A 13,578-nucleotide genomic window follows, 5' to 3' on the forward strand; every position below is an offset into this window, starting at 1 on the left:
ACTGCTCTCTATAACTCCTGCAGCCCAAAATACCAAGTCCATACAAACTGTTCTAATACTTAATTTCCAAAAGCCAACAATCTACATGGTCAGACCCATCTCACTAATACCCCACTTCTCTGGCACCCAGCCACTGTTGTAGTCAGCACTACAATGCTGGATACACATCCAAATCAGACATAGTTTATGGGAGGAAGGGATTTACTTCAGATTACAGATCCAAGGAGAAGTTGCAACAATGGCAGAAGAAAGTGGTTCCCATTCATAAATCAAAGCACAGAAAGAAACCACCAGCAGCCAGCAATACCAAAAAAACAAGCACACACTGGCAGCAAGCAGGACTCCTGGGGCTCAAACCTCTGTGTGCCTTTGTGGCTGGAATTCAGATCCACCTTAGGTTGACACCTTAGGGCTGGACTCCAGGATCTGGTACCAGTGACATCCCCAGCCAGGCATCTGGAAACCCAACTAACGAGCTTTAATGAAACACCTGTGTCTACGGGTAACATAAATTGAAACTACCACACACGTTAATACATAAGGATAGTAAAGGAAATTTTGTGAACAACTTAGAAAGGGACCAAGATGGCATCCACCTAACTGCACCACACCTCCTGGGGAAGAAAAGGTAAGATACTGAGGATTCATTAGGTCTTCTAGGGGGGAGCAGACTCTAACAGACCTCCAGTGGGAGGGTGCAGAGGAGCAAAGAAAGCAACCGGCTGGATCCCATGCTCTTGAGTAGTCTATCAGTTCCCCCAATCCCCTCAAACAGCCACCCTAGTCATAGTCCCAGCCACAGGTTCCTCCTGCAATAATAGCAGGTAAGGAAACCCAGGCAGGCCAGCATAGCTCCACCCACACCTCCAGGCTCGCCAACTTCATCCCACTCTCCACAGGTCCCCACCCCTGTGCAGAGACCCAAGCCAGCCTCCTATGCATCCAGGCTCTTGAACACCATTCCACTTGCTGCAGTGCCCATCACCATGCGGAACCCAAGCAAGTCAGCATAGCTCCACCAGGGCTTCCACACACGTGAACCCCATCCCACTCGTTGTCTCCCTTACCCCCACCCCCATGCGCAGACCCAGGCAGGTCAGCATAGATCCACATGAACGAATGCCATCCCACTCACTGCCACCCCCTACCCCTGGGCAAGGATCCAGGTAGGTCAGTGAAGCTCCACGTATACTTCCATCTGTGCCAACGCCAACCCACTCGCCGCTGTCCCTCACCCTGTGTGTGGACCCAAGCAAGCCAGCGTAGCTCCACCACAGCCTCCACGTGCACAAACGCCAACCCACTCGCCACCATCCCCTCTTCGCCACCGTCCACCACCCCCATGCACGGACCCAAGACAGCAAGCCAGCCTCCTGCACCTCCAAGTGGCAAACACCATCCCACTCACCACTACAACCCACCCCAGTGCACGGACCCAGGTAGACCAGGGTAGCTCCACCCACACCTCCAGGCTCAGGAACGCTGTCCCACTTGCCACAGCCCCCCACCCTTTGCACGGGACCAAGCCAGCAGGCAGGAATGCCGTCCCACTCGCCACCCCCTTCCAACCCAGTGCATTGACCCAGGTCAGCAGGCTAGTATTCCCCCAGGGGACCTCAAACACTGTCCCTCTTGCTGCTACCGCCCAACCCCATGCAGGGACCCAGGCCAGCAGGCTAGCATCCCCTTCCCCCTTCTCACTGCCCCCTCCCATGTTCCCACCACCACAGAGCTCCACAGGAAAAACTCTGCTGTCCCTCCACACCTTTGTGTAGACCCAGGCCACCAGGCTAGTGGTATCCCAGGGGCCTCCACCCAGGAGCACCATCCCACTCTCCATCACCCCCCATCCCAGTGTGCCGACCCAGGCCAGCAGTCTAACATTTCCCCAAGGGTCCTCCACACACTAATGCCATCCCACTTGCTGCCATCCCCCACCTCCTTCCTCAGACCCAGGTAAGTAGGATAGCACTCCCCCTGCCACCACCAGGGACCTCCACATGCCAATGCCCCTCCATGCTCAGACTCAGGCCAGCAGGCTAGGGTTCCCTCCCCCACCCTCCCACCTCAGAGGACCTCCATGCACCTCCCCCCATGTGTCACCTGACCCACAGCAGACCCATACCCCCACCCTGCCAAGACAGTCACATTCACCCCCTCTATAGTGTCTCCAGGGACCCGCCATCCTCTCCCTTCACTCTTTAGCATTGAAGAACCACCACACATTCCCATCCTCCTCTCCTCCACAGCCCGGCTGCAATACCAATCTGCTCTGTTCCATTTCCCCCTACCCCCTCTCCCCTCAGACCACCTAACCATGAAGTCCCATACCCTGAATCATTGAACAACAAGCCCCTACATCAGGTCCTCAGGCCCCACCAGAGACTCACAGGCTCCTTCCTTCTGAGCAGACAGGCCCAATTGCCATCAGAAGCCTAGTGGAAGCAAGCATAAAAGGGAATAATCACTGAAGACACTTCAATGATAGACTACAGCTTCCTCCTAAATTAAATAAGACTCCTACACCATGATGGGCAGGCCACAGCACAAAAGGAATAACGTGAAAAATCAAATGCAAGTAAATCCAGTAAGATCACCCAGTCCCACAATGGATGTCTGTAATCAAAACATAGAAGAGACATTAGGATCAGAGCCCCAAAATTAAGATGTAACCTATGCAACCCTGACCAAGCAAATAGCAGAACTTGCAGAAAAGCAATAAAGGGTTATAATCATATAAATACTATCCTCCCTGGAATAGACTTAATAGATAAGAACCAGGAAGGGATCCAAAGACAGTTAAATAATCTGAAGAAGAGCAGGAAAAAAAGACAACCTTAATAACCAGCTGGCTAAGCTCAATGAAGACAAGGAAATGCAAGGATGAATTCCAAGATGCATTAAGAAATCAGAAAATGATATAAAAAGGGAACTCGACAGAGGGATGGAAACTATGCATTAAAAAGTACTAGAAAATACAAACCAAATTGAACAAGCCCAAAATTCTAGAGAAGCTCTCAAGAATAGAGTCATCCATGTGGAGGATAGAAACTGAGAAGACAAAACAGAAGAAATAATTCATGAGTCCAAAAGTTTCAATAAATTCAAAATTTTTTGTGAACAGAACATATGGGAACTGTGGGATACCCTTAAACATCACAACAATCAAATCATGGGAATACAAGAAGGGGGAGGAATTCAAACCTAAGGCAGGGAGAACTTATTCAACAAAATTATCAATGAAAACTTTCCCACTCTCTAAAGAAAGTCCCATAAAGTTACAAGAAGCTAACAGAACTTCAAATAGACTGGACCAAAAGAGAAATTCTCCAAGACATATTATCATTAAGACTCTAAGCATCGATAGCAAAGAGAGAGTCCTAAAAGCAGCTAGGAATAAACAACACATTACATATAGAGGTAACTCCATCAGAATTACTTCAGACTTCTCAATGAAATCCTAAAATCCAGAAAGGCTGGAATGGAACACTGCAAAGTCTAAGAACCTATGGCTTCCAACCCATACTACTCTACCCGGCAAAAGTATCCCTCATAATAGATGGTGAAAGAAAAACTTTCCATGATAAAACTCAGCTTTACACCTATATGAATACAAAGCCAAACTTACACAGAGTACTTCAGGAAATTCTCCACACAGAATTAAACAATCAACCTCAAGTGCCTCCAAAAAACAGATCACAATAACCAAACTCAGAGAAGGCAAATAAAACTACAAAGTCCAAGAAAACACCAAACCACATAAACCATCATGATACGGCAGGGATTAAATCATATTTCACAGCCATTATCCTAAACATTAATGGCCTTAATTCACCCGTCAAGAGACATAATCTAACAGGGTGGATCAGAAAATTAGACCCTTCAATCTGTTTTCTTCGAGAAACCCACCTCATCACTAAAGACAGACACCTCCTCAGGGTGAAAGGGTGGAAAATGATACTCAAAGCAAATGGAAATAAGAAACAATCAGGAATGGCTATACTAATATTTCATAAACTAGACTTCAGCCAAAAATAATCAAGAAAGACAAAAAGGGCCATTTCCCACTGATCAGGGGAACAATCCAATAAGTGGATACCAAAATCATCAATCTTTATGCACTGAACACAGGGGCATCACAATTCAAGAAACAAAACCTACTAGACAACAAAACAGAAATAACCACCAACACCATCATAGTTGGGGACTTCAATACTCAACTATCAGCAATAGATAGATCATCCATACAGAAAATCAACAGGGAAGTAATAGAGCTCAACAAACCATTGAACAATTAGGCATAACACACATCTACAGAACATTGTACTGCAACTCCACAGACTATACATTCTTCTCAGCAGCCCATGGAACCTTCTCTAAAATAGATCATATACTGGACCTCACAAAGCCTGCCTCCATATATTTAGGAAGATCTACATAATTTCCTGCATGATATCAGATCACAGTGCTGTATTGCTAGAAATCAACAACAAAAGATGCACCAGGAATCCTGTAACCTCCTGGAAACTGAACAACACACTTTTAAACAATAAATGGATAGTGGAAAAAATAAAATATTAAATTGTGAAGTTTCCAGAAATGAATGACAGTGAGAAAACATTGTACCAAAACTTATGGGACACAATGAAGACAGTCCTCAGGGGAAAATTCATAGCACTAAATGTCTTCATAACAAAGACAGAAAGATCCCAAATCAATAACCTGACCATGTACCCAAAGGCACTGGAAAAGCAAGAAGAATCCAACCCAAAAAGCTCCAGACAGAAATAAATAATTAAGATCAAAGCAGATATTAAGGAATTTGAAACTAAGAAAACAAGAAAATTGATAAAACAAAGAGCTGGTTCTTTGAAACAATAAACAAGATTGATAAACCCCTGGCCAATTTGATCAAGCCACAAAAAGGGGGGGGGGGATGGAGGGTATTACCATGGGATATTTTTTATAATCATGGAAAATGTTAATAAAAATTGTGAAAAAGGAGGTGCTTCATATTAACAAAATTAGAAATGAAAAAGGAAAAATCACAACAAACATAAGTAAAATTTGGAGAATCATTAGGACTTATTTCAAAAACCTCTACTCCACAAAACTGCGTAATACAGAGGAAATGGATGAATTCCTAGATACATACCACTTACCAAAGCTAAGCTCAGACCAGATTAGTCTCCTAAACAAACCTATCACACCCACAGAAATTGAAAAGTTAATCTAAAACCTACCCCCAAAAAGAAGAGTCCAGGACCAGATGGCTTTTCTGCTGAATTTTATTAAACCTTCATGGAAGAGCTGAAACCAATTTTTCTCAAACTGTGCCACACAGTCAGAGAACAAGGAAAGTTCCCCAACTCCTCCTATGAAGCTAGTATCACCCTAATACCAAAACCAGGCAGAGATGCCGCAAGAAAAGAAAACTATAAGCCAATTTTCCTGATGAACACAAGGATCCTGAACAAAATACTCACAAACCAAATTCAACAACACATCAAAAGCATTATCTACCTTAATCAAGTAGGCTTCATCCCAGGAATGCAGGGGAGGTTCAACATATGGAAATCTGTCAATGTAATACACAGCATATATAAGCTTAAACACAAAAACCACATGATCATTTTGATAAATGCAGAAAAGGCTTTTGACAAAATATAACATGACTTCATGATCAAAATATTGGAAAAAATAGGCATGGATGGTTTATATCTCAACATAATAAAGGCTATATATAAAGCTTCTAAAGCCCAAATAATAAATACTTAATGGGAAGAGGCTGAAGGAATTCTCAATGAGATCAGGAATAAGACAGGGGTGTCCACTCTCTCCCCTGCTCGTCACAAAGTAATGGAAGTCCTAGTTCAAGCAATAAGAAAGGAGAAATAAAGAAAAGGGACATTAATTGGGAAAAAAAGAAGTTAAGTTAGCTCTATTCGCAGATGACATGATTCTGTACATGAAAGACCCAAAAACCTCCATCTCAACACTCTTAAAGGTTATTACTCCTTCAGCAAAGTTGCAGGATACAAAATAAATGAACAAAAATCAGTAACCTTTCTATATGCAAAGGACAAAGATACAGATAAAGAAATAAGTTACATTGTCCCGTTTTCAATAGCAATAAATATAAATAAATAAATAAATAAAATACCTTGGCATAACATTAACCAAGGATGTGAAAGATACAATGAAAACATAAAAGCACTCAAAAAAAAAAAAAAAAAGAACAAGAACAAGAACAAGAACAAGAACAAGAAGAAATTGAGGAGGACTGGAGAATATGAAAAGACCTCCCATGCTCACAGTTAGGATAACATTGTGAAAATGGCAATCTTACCAAAGGCAATATACAGATTTCATGCAATACCAATTAAAATCCCAGCATTATTTTTTACAGAGATAGAAAAAATGATCTCAAAATTCATATGGAAAGGCAGACGGCCTCAGATATACAAGCATATCCTCAGCAAAAGAAACATGTCTGGAGGCATCACCATACCTGATCTAAAGTTATCTTATAAAACCATAGTAATAAAAACAGCATGGTACTGACATAAAAACAGGATTATAGACCAATGGAACAGAATTGAGGACCCAGACTTTGGGTCAAGTTACTACAGCCATTTGATTTGACAAAGGCCCAAACAATGTAGGCGGGAGGGCGGGGGACAGCATCTTCAACAAATGGTGCTGGACAAACTGGATAACCATATGCAGGAAAATGAAACTCAATCCACATCTTGCCACGCACAAAAATCAAGTCCAAATGGATCAAAGACCCCAATATAAGACTGGAAACTTAGCTACTACTGGAAGAAAAAAATAGAAGGAACTTTCCATGATATAGGAATGGGAAAAGACTTCCTAAATGAAACCCCAGTAGCTCAGGAAATTAAAAAAATCACTCAACCAAGCTAGGTGTGGTGGCACACGCCTTTAATCCCAGCACTCAGGAGGCAGAGGTAGGAGAATCACCTGAGTTCAAGGCCACCCTGAGACTACATAGTTAATTCCAGATCAGCCTGGGCCAGAGTGAAACCCTACCTTGAAGAAAGAAAAAAAAAAAAATTACTCAACCATTAGGATCTCATGAAACTGAAAAGTTTCTTCAAAGACAAACATACAATAAGCAGAGCCAATAGATTTCCCACAGAATGGGAGAAAATTTTTGCCAGCTATGCAACTGACAGAAGTCTAATTTCTAGAATCTACAAGGAGCTCAAAAAGTAAACAATAAAACATCAAATAACTCACAAAATGGCAAAGAACTTAACAGGCCTTTCTTACAGGAAGAAATACAAATGGCAAACACACTCTTAAGAAAATGTTCATCATCCCTAATAATCAGGGAAATGTAAATTAAAATAACTATGAGATTTTACCTTACCCCATTAAGGATAGCAAACAAAAAATCAAATGAAAACAAATGAGGCTATAGAGAAATAGGAACCCACATTCACTGTTTGCGGGAATGTAAAATGTTACAACGACTATGATAAGCAATATGGAGACTCCTAAAAAAGTTGACTATACAGTTACCAACAGACCCAATTATTCCCTTACTGGGCATTTCCCTAAAAGCCCCATGCCTCAGTTCTGAGAGATTTGCTCAACCATGTTTATAGCTGCTCAATTCATAATAGCTAAGAGCTGTATATACAAAGCCTAATGGAAATTTTTCAAATACCCTGGCTGCCTTTCAAAAGCACATTGGGCATTCCAAGTTTAGAGGAGGTGAGAAAGTAGCTGCTGAGGCACATCTAGTGATTTCTTCCAAAGTGACATAACATGGCCCAGGACATTTTTCCATACAGGAGCATTACTTATCCTAAACTGCATCCTTTGGCATTTGTCTGGTTCCTTCTCTGGAAGAAAAAAATTCTACAGTACGTTCAATTCTGGGTTAGTCCAGAGTAGCTGATGACATGATGATTCCACATTGCTTAGTATATCCAAAGTTATGCCTTTGGAAAGTCTGTACATCCCCTATGGAGCAAGTTCTTGAAGTTCAGTGATGCAGTGCATATAAAATATGTTGCCTGTTTCAGTGACTCAGAGTGGAAACAGACACATAATCCTATTATGATGTTAATAATAGAGGAAGGTGCAAACTACAGTTACCATGGAAACACATATTAAATGTGCAAGGAGTATCATAAAATGTTAACAGAAAAGGTGACATTTAACAATGGTCATAAGTTTTTCTCTGGAATACAATGTTTAGTCTTTATAAAAGTAGCACATGAATCCATTATGCTTTTTAAAATGTCAAGCAAAAGCATATAATTTATGAGTGGGAGGAGGACCTAGAGGTAGGTGGCCTATAGGGAGAAGAACATAAAAAGGAGAGGAAATGAAGAAGCAAAACACAGGTGTAAGGGAGCATGGCACATTTGGGAATTGTTGATAAGAACCTCAAAGTAGGTGGAACAGAAAAAATTGCTGTTAGTAATTAGAGTGAAAATTTCAAAGAGAGTTGACAAAGGTGGTAAAGACCTTTGTAAACTCTGTTTTAAAGTTTAGCTTACCAATTTTGATTGCTAGGAATCATCAGAAAGAACACATCAAAAGAACATAGGCTAAAATTGTAGACCTGAAAGTGAAGTCCTACAGAGTTCCTTCTGAGTACTTTGTATTAAATATTGCGACCAGGCTGATTGCTCTTCACATTTTAGGAATGGTGAAATTTCTGTTTTTTATGATCAGGAATTAGTGCATGATGGAACTGAGATCTAACCTACTTCTTCATGCTAGCACAGGTGTTTTTCACTAGTCTTTGTTGTCATTCCAGTGAAGTCAATTACAGTTGTTAAGCAAGAAATTGTTGAGTCACTGAAGGAACTGAAGGATAATACTAACGTCATAGAATAGTCATGGATTTATTAGAGACATTAGTTTTCAATACTGTCAAAATTGACTAGCTGTGGAATGGTAGTTAAAATCATTTCTTTTTTGAGACAGGCTCTTCCTCTGTAGCTTGGGCTATCCTTGAACTTGTCCTCCTCTTTCCCTTGCCTCCACAATGCTGGGATTGCAGGTGTATGCCAGAAGACCTGGAATTCAAGACATTTTAGACTGCATAGTAGAAGATATAGTTAGGGCTGGAGAGCTGGCTCAGCAGTTAAAGGCACTTGTTGGCAAAACCTATTGGCCCAGTTTCAGTACCAACATAAAGCCTGATATACAAAGTGGAGCATGCATTTGGAGTTTGTTTACAATGGCAGGAGGCCCTGGCATGCAAATACACACACTCTCTGCTTCTTTCTATTTCTCTCTCTTAAATAAAAAAAAATGAAAACATTTTTAAAAATACATGGCAATAAGGCTAGAAAGATGGATTAGCAGTTAAGATGCTTGCCTTTGAAGCCTAAGGACCCAGGTTCAATTCCCCAGTACCCACATAAACCAAATAGATGCACAAGGGGCATGTGCATCTGGAGATCATTTACAGTGGTTGGAGGCTCTGGCATACCCATTCTCTGTCTATCTATCTGCCTCCCTCTCTCTTTCTCTCAAATAAATAAATAAATAAATATGAAGGGAAGAGAGTACTTAATAGGTTGGTATTGTATATATGTAAGTAGAAGAATAGATTAATGGGGGTGAAAAGGCCCAAAGCGAGGTGGGGGGAAGAGATTGAGTAAAGAAAAGGTGGAGGGAGCACTAATCAAAATCTAAGAGGACACAAATAAATCATATGGAATCCTCCAGTTTTGGACAATGGAACACTCAGGAGCCATAGATAGTTGTCAGAAAAGTTTCAGTGTCAGAGATAGGATACCTCCAGTGAGTTGTTGGCCACGGAGGTCCCTGATGGCCCAAAAACATTATAGATCATTGCTGAGGCCCTTGGTTTCCCACCAGGAATAGATGGTAAGATCCTATTTCTGAAGACTCCACATACTTGGGCTGCAAGGCCACTGAGATATCCTGCTGGAACTGAGCTGATAACCTCCTCCTTGTAGACCAGCTGACAGAAACCTGGAAGAATCCATTATACATGTAGCTCAATGGGAGAAAGAGATGCCACCAGTGAAGATACTCAACAGTGGACACTGCAAGCCTTATAATTGGCCAGCCGGGCCAAATGAGCCAACAGGTACAATAGTGGCACCTCTGTCATGGTGGAAACCAACTGCCCTCCAGTTGGACTGGAGGCCCACTCCTTGGGAGGGAACACATCCTGATACTGAAACCTAAAACAGGGGTAGTCATGAGCACTAGGGGTGTAACATGTGCTGATGTCTGGATAAATGTACATGCTATGCTTGTCAAACTGCCCAGTAAGCACTTCTCTTAATATTTATACCCTTATATTAATGCAACTCTGTCTTTGGGTAGAGAATATTCTCTTTTCAGATGGCAGTGACCTTGGAACAACTCAGAAGGTATTATAGTGCTGGAAAGAAGTGGATGGAGTACTGAGTAACATCTCGATCACACCTTCCAAGGCTCAGGGTCTAATGCTGAAGAGTGGCCGAAAGAATGTAGAGCCAAAGGAAGGGTAGGACTCCTTACAATGGGCTCCCTCCAGACATAAAATGGCCTGGATATCCATGACTTCATAGTGTCTGACACTACCTACACAAGACCATCATAAGAGGAGGAAAAGATCATGATATCAAAATAAAAGAGAGACTGATTGAGATGGGGCGGGGATATGATGGAGAATGGAATTTCAAAGGGAAAAGTGGGGTCAGGGAGGGTATTACCATGGGATATTTTTTGTAATCATGGAAAATGTTAATAAAATTTGAGGAAAAATTTAAAAATAAACAAATAAGTAAAATATTTAAAAATATTAGCCATAACAAAATGAAAGATTTAAAAATACAGGGAGACATTTGATTGCATGCTTTCCCTCTAGAATGAAGAAGTTGGAGGAGATCACTTCTGAGATGTATTTCAACCATAAAGGCCAATGTTTTTTTTTTTTTTTTCATAAACATCCCCAGGGGTTATTGTGCTTTAAAAGTATGTCCCAGGCAGGCTATTCAGTTAAGGTGTGCTTAATATTTTTTCTCTTGTCTTTTGGCATAATATGTATATGTCTTTAAAGCAGGAAAGACTACTTTACATTATACTACTCCAAAGAGAGATAGTACAAAACATTCACCAATCAGTCTGGGATAGGCCTACCAGAAGAAATTCAGCTGTAAATAGGTAGATGCTCACCTGGGCCATGCCAGCAGAGGTCTGCTTTGATGGTTTGCCTATTTGAGTCTATTATGCACTGAAAATGACTCAGGGACAGAAACTTCATTTTTCTGATGTTCTAATGTTGATTGATCCCAGCTCTTAAATCAGTGTGTTTATTTTTGTAGGTACCCTACCAATGATTTTTTTTATGAACAAATCAATGCTTTTCAGCATCTCACCAGTGCATGACAGTGCATGTAGCTATGTTACAAGAACTTTCAATCAGATAACAGGGGTGCCACAGCAGCTCTGCCTTCAGGAGAAAGCTGTTAACCTCAAGAAGCTTTCACACAAAGGCCTACAATACTGAGCATTCATTAATTTACAAAGATCCTTCCTCAGAGAGTCAAATATATTGTGTAACTTTATTTAAATTTCACCATTTTCTTTAGAAGGCATATTTCAAGTGCAAAAATCTCATGTCTTCAACCATATAAGCCACATGAGGCACATTCCAATAAAAGTTAAAAAAAGAATGTCACTGTACAGAGGAGTGCTCAGCACTGAAATATCTCCATCACATCTTCCAAGGCTCAGGGTCCATTGCACTAGAGGTGGTGGCAAGAATGTAAGAGCCAAAGGAAGGGTATACAATGTGCTCTTCCACACACAAAATGGCCTGGATATCCATGACCTCATAGTGCCTGACACTATCTACACAAGACCATCATAAGAGGAGGAAAAGATCATGATATCAAAATAAAAGAGAGACTGATTGAGAGGGTTAAGGGATATGATGGAAAGTGGAGCTTTAAAGGGGCAAGTGCGGGGGGATTACCATAGGTTGTTGTCTACAATTAGGGAAATTGTCAATACAACATATAAATTTTAAAAAAAGAATGTCACTTTAAGCTTAAGGCTTATTAGCATCTCAGGGCTCTCCTGTTTTTATTTATCCTTGACGATGTGTTCTTTCTCTGATTATCTTGACACATACACAAACTGTATGTCTCCTATAAGCCCAAGTGGGCTAAGCTATCATTTTTTCATTTTTTATTAATTATGGACATGCTTCATATGGCAACTTCATGTTGGTACCATCCTTTCCCTCATCTCTGCCACCTTTCTAAAGAGGGTCCTCCTCAGTTATCCCTGTGGAGACTGTGGGTTGTGTGTTGTGGGAGCAATAGTCAGTTAATGCCTCTGAGCATGATGTCCCAACTTGTGGCTCTTGCAATCTTTCCACTCCCTCTTCCACAAATTTCCCTGAACTGTGGTGGGTGAGTTTTAAGTCTACTTCAGTGATGGGCTCTTAGGAGCCTCTGTATCTCTACTTTGGTAGGTGTTGAGTATCCTCAGGGTCTTTCTTCTCCACCCTGGCACTGATTATCAAGTTCACCATGGAAGCAGCACTCTTGCTCATCTCCCAATTTCCTCTGTAGTTTCAGCTGGGGCTATGCTGAATTGTGATGGGTAGTTTATCTCCTCCGGTTGCGTGCAGTTTGAAATCAGCTCAGATTAAATGGGATAAGTGTTATTGATATAGAAAGAATTTGATGGATGTAGTCCTTCTTTTCATCCAAGATTAGAGAGAACTTGATATTGGAGAGTAAAATCATTGAGTATGATTTTGATGTGTTTCCTGAGAGCAGTTTTAAGAAATCACACATTCATACATAGTCTCACACACTCACACAGACATACAACCTCTCTCTCTTTCTCTTTCTCTCTCTCCCTCTCTTTCTCTCTCTCTCTATCAGCCAAAACATGTAACTTAAAACTCCTGTTTGTTTCAAGAATTGTATAATCACAAATACCCTTGTCTTCATGCTACCTTACCTATCACACTGGAGTATTATACCATCAACTAAATTACACTGAATTATATTAGAAAACAGGGGTATTGCCAACAGTTACAAACAAATGTTTAGAAAATATATGTATTCAAGAAGTGAATGACTATTTTCCTTGTTTTTATTCTGTGGCATGAAGCCAATATTTCCATGTTTCTTCAGTTTTACAGAGTTAAGATACCCCCTAATATAAGTACTCACTAAGTAACCCAAGTAAACTCACTAGCTCCCCAGGCTGGGTGCTGATGGAATTGATTCTTAACCTGTGGTCAGTACCCTACCTAGGATGCATAGAGTAGTTCATGGCCCCCCAGGAATGCAATATGATGGCACTAGAAAGTTAAGTAAGACAAGTACAAAAAAAAAAATGCAATAGAATTGAAAATAAAGATGAAGCCAACTGATTTTTTTTTTAATTTGTTAAAACTATTTCCTGGAGTATCAAGGAACTCCTACCACCCAGATGAAATTTTTAGAAACTTTTTAAAATTAAAAAATATATATTTCTGGGCTGGATAGTAGTTAAGCACTTGCCTGTGAAGCCTAAGGACACACATTAGCCAGAAGCACAAGG

This window comes from Jaculus jaculus, chromosome 2 (assembly GCF_020740685.1).
Source record: "Jaculus jaculus isolate mJacJac1 chromosome 2, mJacJac1.mat.Y.cur, whole genome shotgun sequence".
NCBI lineage: Eukaryota > Metazoa > Chordata > Mammalia > Rodentia > Dipodidae > Jaculus > Jaculus jaculus.